This window comes from Leptidea sinapis, chromosome 32 (assembly GCF_905404315.1).
Source record: "Leptidea sinapis chromosome 32, ilLepSina1.1, whole genome shotgun sequence".
NCBI lineage: Eukaryota > Metazoa > Arthropoda > Insecta > Lepidoptera > Pieridae > Leptidea > Leptidea sinapis.
Window position 1 is genome coordinate 8,301,294 of NC_066296.1, and position 15,523 is coordinate 8,316,816.

The 15,523-nt window shown below is 35.2% G+C and overlaps 1 protein-coding gene across 1 annotated transcript in view; it reads left to right on the plus strand.

Moving 5' to 3' along the window:
- Positions 1–15,523, plus strand: part of LOC126974325 (rootletin) — a 201,031-nt gene that overhangs the window by 110,860 nt on the left and 74,648 nt on the right. The gene's annotated exons all lie outside the window — the stretch shown is intronic.

Here is a 15,523-nt window from a genome sequence, read left to right on the forward strand (position 1 = left end):
AAGGTAAAAAATTATAAATCTTTGTTTAAATTTTTTAAAGTGCCTTTTGCTGCTAGACATACGATAAAAACAGGTCAGGTTTATTACTTTAGTGTGCGTGACGTGCTACGTCTTACACTCGCGATTTTGTATGTCACTTTGTATTAGTGTGCATGCATTGCTCAAAATAGATAGAATCAAAATCATTTTTTTTACGTTTTCACGTCTGTTCTAGATAGACATCTAGACGTATAAATTATTTTAAGTTGTTAGATAAATTAATCAAACAAATAATCAAAAACGTAAAACAACAACAGAGCTGGTGCGGCTTGTGAAGCGGCTGAAAAAGCTAAATCATGCAAATACAGGGGTCTAGGCTCCGAAAATGATTTTGCCCCATTCGGTGTCAAGACCCGTGGTCCGTGGGGTCCTAGCACTAAAAGGCTTTTTAAGGAAAAAGCAAAAAGGCTAGTCGACATTACAGGAGACCGAAGAGTTGACAGCTACCTCGGACAAAGAATTAGTTTAGCTATTTAAACGGGGGAACGCTGCCAGTATCTTCGGAACCTTGCCTACAGGGACTCCTTTTTATAATCTATTTTTCTATCTATAATTTTTTTTTAAATATAGGATTTAAAAGAAATTATAATTTGAGCAACTAGTTGTTAGTTTGACTGGTAAATACAACCCGAAAGTCACACTGATACTAAATAATTATATGGAGACAAGTATAAGTAGGTTCTTTAAGTGAATGGAAAAGCTGATGTATTAAGAGTAAGCCAAGTTAACTTAGCTGACATAGTTCCTGGAATAGTGCTTAATGATTGTAATGTGACCAATGATTTGTAATACAATGAAATCGTTGTTTAAGTGTAATTAATTAACTTAATTCTGTATTCACAGTAAGCCGACCTTTAAATGTTAATTTGGAATTAATTCTGAGTAACATTACAATATACTTATCCATCTCTATACATTTCTACTCATATTATAAATATGAATGTAAGTTTGTTTGTTACGCTTTCACGCCCGAGCTAATGAACCGATTTTGATGAAATTTGGTACAGCGATAGATTTGAAAGGAAATAGGCTACATTTTGTCCCGGAAAAATCGATGGTTCCCGCGGGATTTGCGAAAAATTTAAATTCACGTCGATGGGCTATAACTGTACCAATAGCAGGTTTAGTTTGCCACAGCAATCTTCCTCGAAATAAGATTCATATAATATGTTGGAATAGGACATGAGATAATCTTCAATTCCAAACTTGCTTATTATTTTAAAAAAAACCTTTATCTACGCGGACAAAGTCGCGTGCATCAGCTAGTAAATCACAAAGACTGTGTTGGAAATTTTATGCCTCATTAACCACAATAGGTACAGACCCCTATAAAATGAGAAAAGCTTAACATCGTTGTGTTTGGGTTTCTATATGGGAACAAATTTATTGAATTAGGCGTTACTTTGCGGAAATCCATAATTATTTAAGTTTTCTTTAGTGTTAATTCCGCCAATATTTGTATTTAAAACAATTCGACACGTGTTTCGCCTCTACACGAGGCATCCTCAGGACGTGTTGTCTCGCCAAAATCTGGCACGAGACTACGCCGGTGATGAAGAGCACGGTATCACTGACACTGTGTTACTATTGGTGTCAGGTTTAAATATTTCCTATAGAGGTACATTAAATATTATGAGGTTTTATAACATTTAGGCCATTTTGTACAAATTGGTCTGGTTACATTACACGCATCTGCATTAGGCATGCATAAATGAGCGGGTCGTCACTAGTATAAAATAATATTAAAACCCAAGATAATATTATAAATAAGTGTGTGTGTACTTATGTATGCACGCTAGAAGTTATACTTCTTTGGCCTAATGAAGCAAAAATCATTAAAATAATTTATTCCTCGTGCTATTCTACACGTTTTTACGAAAAACAATTTAGAAAAATATGCAAAGATGGCTTTGACAATTATTCAATAATGCTGGCTGTATGGGCTTGAACCCTGTGCCTGTCCTTATAATGGACGAATAAAACAAAAAAAAATAACGAAATGACGTAAACGTCAGAAAATTTTAGGAACCAACTTCACCCTGTTACTTTTGTGTTACAGTGATGCGCGCGCATCTTAAAATTTCACTTTCATCATTTTTTCATAATGCGCCTAAAGAAGTATAACTTCAAAAAGTTTGGTTATAAAATAATTTATGTTATTTGTTTTTTTTTTCTTTACTCTGGTAAATTTTGCTCTGACTGAACGCACTTCTTTAGTCTTCTCGAGCCGACTGCATTACATAAAAGAGCATGTCTGGTCAGCTTGATTCAATACCCACGAAATAAAGTGCCTAAAGAGATTTGCTGCAAAACAAATCTACCATACATTTTCTACTTGATATAAATTCCAAACGGTCGTTCCATAATAATATTTATAAGTGTAAAATTGTCTTGTTAATAAATACAAGATTGATTCATTCAACCTGCCAATTGTTCTTTGAAAGTCGAAGTATCAATATTGAATAACAATGCAATAATCGAAAGCGCACCGGAAGAGAGGTGTGAACAAACATACATTAAATTGTTCATATTAGTATTGTGTAACTTAGTTTCCAAATTAATGTATCGGACACTTTCATATTGGCTATTGGCTAACTAAGGGTCCGGAAAGAATTACATATTAAAGCGATTTAAGAGGATAATTACAATGATATGCTTTAAGCGGAAATGTAGCTTCATTTAGCTTGGCACTTTCGAGCTCAGTGCGATTGGCGACGAAGTATAATCTAGCTATCTTTAAAAGCGAACAGTGCTTAAAACGTAGTGGATTTCGGCCATCTCCGTGTTTTACAAGATCATACCCGTCATCTGTCAATCTATCAATCACAGCACGTTTTTTTTTTATGCCAATACGGAACGAGACGAGCAGGACGCTCAACTGATGGTAATTGATACGCCCTGCCCATTACAATGCAGTGCCTTTCAGGATTCTTGAAAAACCCAAAAACTGAGCGGCACTACAATTGCGCTCGTCACCTTGAGACATAAGATGTTAAGTCTCATTTGCCCAGTAATTACACTAGCTACGGTGCCCTTCAGACCGAAACACAGTAATGCTTACACAATTATTATTATTAAAATATCAGAAAAAACTTCAGCTACCAAGCCTCTAGTAACTCACCTGTCTACCGAACCACAACCAACGGACGAGAATTTAATATGTAATTTTAGTTTATATACAAGTTTATAAAAAGACTTACACATTAAATTAAATAATGGGGTATTATAATATTTCATTCAACAATGTTGTTTTTTCTACAAACGTAAAATAACACGAGGAATATATTTTTTTAAGGATTTTTGTTTTATTACGCCAAATAATAATAACTTAAGCACGCAACAAGTTATAATTATTCTTTTAATATTTAATGATACATTTACGATTTTATTATATACTAGCTGACAGCAATCGTTGTATTGCCATATAAAGTAATTAAAAAAATTTCAATAACAAAAATTTTTGAGGTATAAAAAAAAGATGCAACCGATTCTCAGCCGTACCAAATATATCGTACTACAATTATTGTATTCGATTGCCATCTTGTAACCCTATAGCGGTTTTGTGAATGGAACAGAATAATGAAAAAATAGCGATACAAAAATAGTAGAACTATTTTCGATTCGATTTATCGATCGTAGAAAGGCGAAAATTTGAAGTTGTATTTTACAATGCTGAATCATAATAAAAAAAAACAAAAAATTTTGTTCAAAAATTAAAATGTTAAGAGTGACCGTTATCACTTAGAGGTATGAAAAACAGATAGTAGCCGATTCTCAGATCTACTGAATATGCATATAAAATTTGGTAAAAATCAGTAAAGCCGTGTCGGAGGAGTAAGGTAACTAACATTGTGACACGAGAATTTTATATATAAGACTAGCTGACCCAGCAAACGTTGTATTGCCGATATTAAAATCGCGATACAAAAGAACTGTTGATTGTAGATGGGTGAAAATTTGAAGTTGTATGTATTTTTTTATGCTGACTCATAATCAAACAAATTAAAAAAAATGTCAAAAAAAATCGTGTAGACCACCCTTAATATTTAGGGGGATGAAAAATAGATGTTGTCCGATTCTCAGACTACCCAATCGGTCAAGCCGTTTCGGAGGAGTTCAATGTTTAACACCATGACACGAGAATTTTATATATAAGATGTATGTACAGGTTTACAATTAACTTTGATGATGAGAAAGTTCTCACAAACTCAACCGTCTTATTTGTAAAGACTACGTTTATGGTAATGTGATTGATTGAATGCAAATAGATACGTCAAGCGAAAGATACCTCTATGGACAACACGGAAGTAATTCTGGAGAGAAAAAGTGTGAGACAGTAGAATAGTGTAAGTCTTCACGTTATATATATGTACGTAATTATATGGTTTATTTGATGATATAACATTCGGATAAAGTAAATATTATTTATTTAATCAAAACAAATCTTATAACTATATTTACAATACTACGACTACATAAAATTAAAACTATCATTACGTGGAAGCGTACCAAGAATACTGGCAGCATTACCCCGTTGGATAGCAAGGCTGATCCGTTGACCGAAATAGCTGCCAGCGCTTGGGTTTCCAGTAGCCTTACCGCACCGAACACTAAGTCTCTTCTAGCTTCTTCTTCACCTGGATCACTTGGCACTTTTCACTACTTCTTCTTTTCTTCTTCTTCTTCCTTAACACTTTCAAGTCAGAACTAGAACTGCCGTAGGCCACGCTTAGTACGGCTTATATACCCCCGGATCTGTTCTATTTTCAAAATGATTCTCCCATTCCATCTTTAAGTTTAAATTGTACTAGAAAATTCTTTTAACTACTTTTATCCTGCTTACACATTTTCCATCCCTTTTTTTCTGTTCGATTTGATCCTGAACTTACTAGAAATTTCCATTAACTTTACAAAACCCAAAAAATCCCATACACTGGTAGGTGTATCGAACCCGAGTCTACAGCGTCTAAAGTAAACACTTTTACGCTAAAGCTACGAGTATAGCTGACGGAGCTGTTGAAATTATTAATGTCTTGAAGTTTGACAACTCTCGTCATGTACGTTGCTGCACGATATGACGTTTGACAACTCTCGTCATATACGTCGAAGCGTTGCTACGCGACAATATATTTTTGAACCTAAAACAATAACGTTCTAGACATATAGACAATGCACCTCATACAAAATCAAAGCCGAAATATGGCACATGCCACAAATGACACCATAATAATCTTCGACTGTTATTTCTATACATTTCTGCGTTTACTCCAGTTTTTTTTTAAATATTATTGCTCAATAGCCAGCAATGGTAACACTATTGCAGTTTCAGCTGCGTATTTTGAATTTAGAACCCGATTTGGACAGTGACATCAGTGGAGTTGCAGTTAGGTATTTTTTTAAATCCAGGCGATAAAGAGGGTTGCTATAAGTTTTACGTTCGTCAGTCTGTCCCTATTTTCCGATCAAGGTCTGTTCCGTCGGAGGTTTTTAACGTTTTTAATCAAAAATCACACTCATATTATAAAGGGAAAAGTTTGTATGTTTATTTATTGTCTTGTGTTTATATTTGTTATTTCTTTACGATCTAAAGGGATTTGGATTTAATAAGTTAAGGTAAAGGTTTTAATGACAAAAACCAATACGCAACTATAATATTTTATTTACATAAAATAATTAGTTACACTGATTATTTAAATGTTAGGTTGCTTGTATTAAATAAAATTTGTCTTTTAAACTTAAATATATTAATTAGGTTAATATTCAAATATAATTCCTATATTTTCATTAACAATTCTGCAATTACATGGGTACGTAAGTGTTGTTAAATAAATTATTACAAATAAATAAATTAATAATAGTTAATAAAAATTATCAAATATTTATAATCATTTATTTATCAATAGTTCATCAACTATATATGGTGCATTTTCGACCGGAGGCACCGGTTGACCTGAAGTGATGCTGTGACCGCGCGCTCTCCGCCCTCTTTCTCGAAAACGGTTCACCGTATAAAAAAAAATTTTCAAACAAAATTTGTAGAGAATTTTGTATTCTACAATATTGATCATAAATTCAAAAAACGAAAAATCCATAGGAAATGAGATATTTACAAAAAAATCACAAAAATAACGATTTGTGTGACCTTTGACCTTGAAATTTAATAGTTGCGTACACCCTACCATATGTAGGTTTTGAGACGACTTTTAGGGTGTCAATATACAAGTATTTACAGACTTACAGCTGGGTATCTCGAATTCCGAGATTCTTGCCTAATTTAAGCTTCAATGACTGGAATAGTAAGCGGATATCAACATATTATATTTGTATGACAGTATTTGTCAAATTTTAAATCATCATGAACCAATATTATTGGCAAATCGTAAACTGAAGGCATTAAGTTTCTATTTTATCAAGCAATGCATATGTCTAATAATAATTTATAGTCTGTTATCTACGTGTTGATATGCGGTGCCATTAGCACGTATAATTATCGCATAATATGGAGATCACATTCGCACGTGAGCGGGGCAGTTAGTAAGCTATTCTTTCACCTTGAATGCGTTCATTACTTTCTACAACATTATGAGCGCCTGGTATTTCTGCACATTTATCAGTCATAAGAGGAACAATAGATTAGTTTTTTTTAAATGATGGTGAAATAAGGGACGAGACGAGCAGGACGTTCAGCTGATGGTAATTGATACGCCCTGCCCATTACAATGCCGCTCAGGATTCTTGAAAAACTCAAAAATTCTGAGCGGCACTACAATTGCGTTCGTCACCTTGAGACATAAGTTGTAAAGTCTCATTTGCCCAGTAATTTCACTAGCTACGGCGCCCTTCAGACCGAAACACAGTAATGCTTAGACATTACTGCTTCACGGCAGAAATAGACGCCATTGTGGTACCCATAATCTAGCCGGCATCCTGTGCAAAGGAGCCTCCCACTAGTCTTCTAAATATCATAATTTTTTTTTTTATAGAAATGGGGACAAACGAGCGTACGGGTCACCTGGTGTTAAGTGATCACCAACGCCCACATTCTCTCAAAGGAATCACAGGAGCGTTGCCGGATTATTATTATAAAATTATCCTAGATTTTTTTGAATTGTGCTTCTATTTAAATCTTCCATAAATAATGAAGGATTTGTTTACTTAATATTTGGATATATTATATAATTATTGGGCTCTTGAGCGTTTTTTTTTATGAAAATAAGAGGCGAGACGAGCAGGAGGTTCAGCTGATGGTAATTGATACACCCTGCCCATTACAATGCAGTGCCGCTCAGGGTTCTTGAAAAACCCCAAAAATTCTGAACGGCACTACAACTGAGCTCGTCACCTTGAGACATAAGACTTTAAGTCTCATTTACCCAGTAATTTCACTAGCTACGGCGCCCTTCGGACCGAAACACAGTAATGCTTAGACTTTACTGCTTCTCGACAGAAATAGACGCCGTTGTGGTACCCATAATCTAGCTGGCATCCTGTGCAGAGGAGCCTCCCACTATTTGTAGTGCCTCTCAGAATTTTGGGTTTTTCAATAATCTTGAGTGGCACTGCATTGTAATGGACAGGGCGGATCAATTACCATCAGCTGGCCGTCTTGTCCCTGATTTTCATAAAAAAAAAAAAAATTAAAAATGTAACAGTTCTTTATTAAAATATATAATATACGCCATTCAAAGCTTTCTTCTGATAATCTGATAATATCCACGGCTGAATGTTATCACACACTTAGGGTAAGTCTCTCAATGATTTCTCTAGTAGCATGAATCTAACATGTATTAGTTATGTATCTCGTATGCCGTTTCTAACTAGGAGAACTGGTTGTCTGTTTGTTGTTCCCACGGACACCCTACGCTTGTTTACAGACCTACCTACCTAACACATATCTCCAACAGCTTAAACTGTTCCTTATGTTTATCGAATTATGTTTTTGATGTTTTGTCAAACTTATCTGAACATCATATAAAAATGCTAATGCAACTAGAACTACCTAAGAACAATAGCTTTTATATTACGACAACTATTATATTGCTTATTTGCGTGGCATCTTGACACTCAATGGCATCTTTCAAATTTTGTAACATACGCTTCGTGTTATTTTACATTGAAATTAATAAAATACAAAATACTTACTGATAATATGCGATCTCAGTATCTTTCTTATTTCTTGTAATATTATTTTTACAAAGTTTTACTACGCAACCCGGCATTTTAGTTTCAATTATTATCAAAGTTTAACAGAACATGTGGCACGTCAACGTTACACATTGTTCGATTCTGGCGTGAGTACGCTCACTTGGGCGTAGTATTTAGTAGTTGCCGCACTTTGTGACTACGCCTGCGGTATCTAGTTGAAGCGCAGCGGAGACCGATCCTTAATCTAAGGCCACCAGCTTATTCTATATTCAAAAACTTTATGTAAACCACTTATATTAATTTCTTTGTTATATGCCTTCAGTAATACTGACTATGTGTAAAATAGGTATATGTACAGTTTTCGTAAAGGTTTACGAACAAATATAAAAATGTTTAAATTTTTTAAATTTATTATTAGATCTAAAATAGTAAACGGCAAAATATAGTGGTAAGGGAGATAGGCTAAATAGGGATTTATTCGAGCGTCGTAGGCACCTATTGGATTATGAAGACTAGATGCAAAAAAGAAAAGAGGTTTATATGGTGCAAATAATTAAAAAAGTGTATATTATAACTTAAAGAACTTAGTACCAGGAGGCTTCTTTGCGCAGGATGCCGGCTAGATTATAGGAACCACAACGGCGCCTATTTCAGCCGTGAACCAGTCAAGTGTAAGCATTATTGTGTTTCGGTCTAAAGGGCGCCGTAGCTAGAGAAATTACTGGGCAAATGAAACTTAACATCTCATGTCTCAAGCTGACGAGCGCAATTATTATGGTGCCGCTCAGAATTTTTGGATTTTTTCAAGAATCCTGAACGGCACTGCATATCAATTACTATCAGCTGAACGTCCTGCTCATCTCGTCCGTTGCTGTCATGAGAAAGACCTTTTTTCGCCTTCCATCTCTATGTTACATAACTCATTTTTATGTGTTAAACTGAGTTCTTTTTTATTCCGTTCCATTCCTTATTTACAGAGGTGTTTTTTCCTAAATATAATATTTAAGTGGTTTAAAGTCTCGCAAAATAAAAACTCTCTACATAATAATGCAATGCAGTCCAAACTGAGTTCACCTGTTTGTCGCGCTATACATATTATTCAGTGATATATTATAGTGTAGATTTTTTCTGTAATAAAAAAATGTGAGCCGTCACGTGACGCCTGGCAGATGTGAAACATAGACATTATTTTGTAAAAGTAATATGCAGAAAAGAACATATTGTGATAGGAACTAAATATGTCATAATGATAAAATAAAATATTACGATTTTTTTCCAAATAACGATGACTATTTATTGAATAAACATTTATTTTCATTAAATACAAAAATTTACGAATTTATTAAAAAATCGTGACTACTTAATTCGTTTAATCAGTGACTTTGGTAATAGTTATATTCGATGATGCCTCTGAGGACGGTATTGCTGTGACAAGGCGACGCGTCGCCACGGCATGCGTCGCCACGCCAGAAATCGGTTTTACGTGCGGCTATAGATGTTTCACATCAAAAACAGGATTTGTTTTCATCTAGTGTACTAGGTAGTTCTATATTCTATCAAGGCAGAATTCACTTAGGCTGGGTTGTATCAACTAACTTTATAAATAACAAACATGTTAAAATACCGGTCAAGCAAAAATGTGTTGAACCATTTCACAATTATTAGGTGACGTCGTAACTGTTAGCCGTAACCGTCCAATCTTCGCAGGTTAAGCAATTGTGGATGTTAAATAGCTAAATGGCGACCTGTCAAAAGATTAAAATATTTTTTTTTTTATGGAAAAGGAGGACAAACGAGCGTACGGGTTACCTGGTGTTAAATCACCGCCGCCCACATTCTCTTGCAACACTAGAGGAATCACAAGAGCGTTGCCGGCCTTCAAATAGATATCTGATAGTGGCTTGATATTACACTTTTTACCTTTAACTTTAACTATCAGCTAAGGAATACAATAGTGTAAGACATTCCGCACTTTTTATAATAAAGGCAGCGTTACTGTTAAATTTGATTTTTAACTGTAATTAAAACAGTTATTTAAAAAAAACCGTATCAACGTGAGCAGAATAAAAACCGGAATCTCATACAATAACTCCTAAACGCTATAACACTTTATACAGCGAATAAAAATATACCAAGAACAACGACATGTGTATGAAATATTAATATAAATGATATTGTTATTCATTAGCTGCATCGTAACTGTTTTCTTATGAATAAAGTGAGAATGTTCATTGTTCATTCAGCGAGGGTTTCAAATTTACGATGAAAGTTTATGTTATTCATATCAACTTTATAGTGTCAGCAATTAAATATTTTTTTCTTTTATGATAAGATTAAGATTGCCGGAACAGGTTGCATAACGGCAACGCAGGACCGATGGTTGTGGAGATCTTTGGTAGAGGCCTTTGTCCAACAGTGGACGTCTTCTGGCTGAAATCGCCTAGTATCGGAATACTGGGTCTCGAAATTTCGAGCGATTTCCAATTCCACGGTCATCTGGAAGGCTTGGCAAATTGGTTTCTAAGAAACTGGGCGTCAATAGAGCACGGCAATACTTCAAGCCCACATTCTAGCGCTCTACAAAGCGCAGGTCCGGCCACATATGGAGTATAGCTGTCAACTCTGGTCTGGCGCACCCCAGTATGAGCTAGATCCATTTGACTTTGTGCAACGAAGAGCAGCTTGAATTGTTGGGGACCCAGTGCTCTGTGAATGGCTGGATCACTTGGCATTGCGTAGAGACTTCGCTTCATTGTGTGTCTTCTGCTGCATTTATCACGGGGAGTGTTCGGAAGAGTTCTGTTTGATCATATTTCTCTGAATTCCAAGTTCACACGACACGCCACAAATTAGGATATCATGTCCACTCGCTCCTGTGATTCCTCTGTTGTTGCAAGATAATGTGGGCGGCTGTGATCGTTTATTCTCATCTTCGATATAAATAAATATACTTATAGGTATACGAAAGCTACTGCAGTAACGTATACAAAATGTTATAATAATTTGATTTCTATCTATGATCTTCATAAGATATTATATTCCAATTGTATCAAATTCATATCTGTATGAGTTGGACTGGAAAAGAAGACTGTTTTTTTAATTCCTTAGTAAGTATATTCTGTACAGCACGTTTTTTATACATAAACAAAGGGATGAGTGGCTTAACAAAAATCTTCAAAGTTAACGGAATTTTGTCACGTAGGTTGTTCGCATGGCTTGTACAGAATGCTCAATGGTGCCATTATCATACGCGTAAGGGGTTTTGACCTCCCATGGGCATGGGTAAATTAACATATGCAAAATTCATGAGACATTGAACTTTGTCAGCTATCTTTCTCATGACATCTTGGCGCCAATGTAGCTAGTTCAAATGTAAGGAGCTGACATCAAACTTATATATCACATTCAGTTTTTTAAGAATTCTGAGCAGCATTGAATTTTTATGGGCAGGGCGTATCAATTACCATCAGCTGAACGTCCTGCTCGTCTCGTTCCTTACTGTCAAGAAGAGGAGGACAAATGAGTGCAGGTATTACCTAATAGTATGTGATCACTGCCACCCACAATCTATTGCAACGTCAGAGGAATCACAGGAGAGTGGCCAGCCTTAAAGGTGGATTTCCACTGAAATGTCGATGTGGGTTGATTGAGGATAGATTAAAATTGCAAATGCAAGAGATAACTAGAGCAAACACATATATTATAATAAACTAGCTGACCCAGACGTTGTATTTCTATATAAAGTACTAAAAAAAAATTTGGGGTGTAAAAAGTAGATGCAACCGATTCTCAGAGCTACCAAATTTATCGTACTACAATTATTGTAAGTATTGGTCCATTGCCATCTTGCAACCCTATAGCGGATTTGTGGATGGAACAGAATAATATAAAAAACGCGATACAAAAATAGGGGTTGATCGTAGAGGGTTGAAAATTTGAAGTTGTATGTATTTTTTAATGTTGACTCAATAATTTAGCGTGGACCACCCCTAACATTTAGGGGGATGAAAAATAGATGTTGTCCGATTCTCAGACCTACCCAATATGCACTCAAAATTTTATGACAATCGGTCAAGCCGTTTCGAAGGAGTTAAACTACAAACACCGCGACATGAGAATTTTATATATTAGATAAAATGGCTATTTGGGCAGATCGACTGTCAAAGTCACCAAACATCGCAAATATGTCGGTCTCAGTGAGTCATACATCATCTTTGTGTCGTTTGGTGACGATAGTTGGAGCGAAACGGAGACCAATCCTTATTATAAGAGTCAGTTATTCAAAAGCCTGGAAATATTATTTGAAAAAAGTTATTACATCGAAAACTTGTAACAGTTAAATAAAACACTTTTAAAGGATTAAAACTCGTGTTTTACATTAGATTTTTGCGTAAAAGTTACATTTTTATTTTAGTTAACCCGACGTTTCAAGACCTTTCCAGATCTCGTTTTCAGGAGGGCTGCAGATGAAGTGAGTCAAAGATAGTATTTGTCATAATTGTCATTATGAAGTTTAGCGCCATTTATTTCCTCGGAGGTGGTATTTGCTGTTCACAGATGATACCACCTCCGAGGAAAAAAATGTAAAATAAATTACACGCGTTTTAATCCTTTAAAAGTGTTTGACTTAAATGTGTAACACTCGCGTTAATCAAAGAAAAAATACTAGTAACAGTTTATTGTGACGCAATATATAAATGTATTTTCAATATATTTGTAAATGTTCGTTGTTACGAGATTCGGCTGATTGTGAAGTAATGTTTGTAATATACGTGTACGCTTATATATGTCGCACACATACAATAATAATACAAATTGTTTCAATAAAGGCATAAAAAGGCATTTATTTTCTCAAAATTGATTTCTTTAGAATTCTTTTTGATGTCATTTCTAATAACTACTAGATACTACTACCGCTTCGGAAACAAATGGCGCTCCGAGAGAGAAGAAGCGGCGCAAGAAACTCTCTCAGTATTCTTTTTTGCGCTCTTTTCAATAAAAATATACAATATTGTACCTGAGTCATTTCTATCGCTATAAAATAATCACAATCTAGTCCCAGGCTGTGCGATCATTTATATATTCAGCAGTGGAGTAATAGGATTTACGACAGAGCCATTTTTTTATAAAACATTTAAATTTATTTATAGATAATGCCTGAACAGTGGCTGGGACTTCATTATAGAAGTGTATACATTTACCCTTAAAGCTATTATGTATCTTATGAAGCCTACTAGAATTAGTTACTAAAACTAGACATACAGTATTGGAGAGCATTGCACTTCTTCTTCTAGCGTTCTAAATGAGTTCTTCAAAATTGTTGTTTTTGAAGTGATAACTTCTTATGGGAGAGCAAACCGCTTCGTAACGTAACGCGTTATGGCATCAGTTTGTCTGGCTTCCCTTTCTCTCACGCATACGGCAGCGGTAAGCCGGCTCCTCCTCTCTCACTCTAACCAATTGTTAGTTTTATAGGAATAAATAATGATACTAAGAATTTACATACACAAAATTCTAATGTACATGTTTAAGAATTTGAACTAAGAATTTGTTACTATTTTTATAGAGGCTGGCTCAAGTACGCCTACTTGGCCCTACTATTGGCTGCCGCACTTTGCAACTACGCCTGCGATATCTAGTTGAAGCGAAGAGAAGACCAATCCTTCATCTAATTTGATATCGCTGTATGTATAATTTACGCAACCGCTGGACAAAATCCAGTTGTTAGTAAATCAATAAAACAAATCACACATGAGATAATACCAGCGGAGGTTCAAATTACAGGAAATGTTTACATTTCCTTCACAAGTTCGCATCACACTTGTATTACGAAGGAATTTAATCTCACAACACGGCGCATCTGTGAAACAGGTTTTTATATAATTGTGGTTACTTCTTACTATCTAGTATTAATATCGTGTTGACTGCATCTTCTAATCACACACTGAGTATTAGATTATCTTATTTATTACAATGTGCTTGCACGCCGTCACGAAAACTTGACACCCTGACGTTAGCTGGTCAACTAGACCATTTGTATCATACCTCAGCTACCATAAGAGTCTTGTAACTCATATCTGAACGACAGCCAATGGACCAGAATTAAATAAATTTCAATATTTATAAGTTGTAAAATAAAAAACACCTTTTTCTATATAAAAACAATTTTATATTTTAACTATCTGACCCAGCAAACGTTGTATTGCCGATATTAAAATCGCGATACAAAAGAAACTGTTGATCGTAGGTGGGTGACAATTTGAAATTGTATGCATTTTTTAATACTGACTCATAATGAAACAAATTAAAAAACAAATGTCAAAAAAAATTGGCGTGGACCACCCTTCACATTTAGGGGGATGAAAAATAGATGTTGTCCGATTCTCAGACCTCGAATCGGTCAAGCCGTTTCGAAGGAGTTTAACTACAAACACCGCGACATGAGAATTTTATATATTAGATAAACAAATAAATGTTATTTATATTAATTTAGTAAATTTAGTAAAATATGCAGTATAATTGAGTGGAAAAAATATTTTCATAAAGTATTAAAAAGTTATTTTAAGTTTGCAGAAAGAATGCAAGAACGAAGAATAAGTTTTTTAATTATACTTCTTGTGTAACATCAAATTGCGTGCGCAAATAAGTACATATTTTTTTTATTCTGATAGACCATAAATTATAATTAGAGTACACAATGAAAGGTACGATGTGACATGCCTATACCAAATTGTGTAATATGTTAAGCAAAGAAAACGAACTTTTTGAACGACGGTGGTAAAACATCGCATACCATTCCGCGGTGTCAAAGGTTTATGCCGCAAGTACAGTTTAGACAGAAAGCTGTTTGCGGCAAGCTCTGTTCTCCTTGATGACATTTCTCCCACCGTCCTCTGAGCTAGTTCATTCAATCCCAAAAAAAGGTGATAGCTCATATCCGGACTTACAATTATATACCTCATTACTATTACCTCCGTGATCTCCAAAATCTAGAAAGTATAATTCCCTTACTACACGCAGGAGATCACCAGTCGATCAACGACCGACACAGCTTTCACCATGATCAATCGGATGGCAATCTTCGGTTTTCCTAAGATATAGATGGGCAGTGGCTACTGAAAGCAAGGATGAAAGCTTGGCTTCTATCTAAGTAAATTAAATTAAATATAGGAAAGGCCTCCGATCGTATATGGCACAAGGTGGTCTTCTCATAACATCCATAATTTGGGCTTCCCGAGAGTTTTTCTAGGGACGACCAGTATCCTTACTGTGCACAGCATTCAGGTTGTTACCGACAGATATTGCTCGAACCCTACGCCCATACATGTTGGAGTGCGCC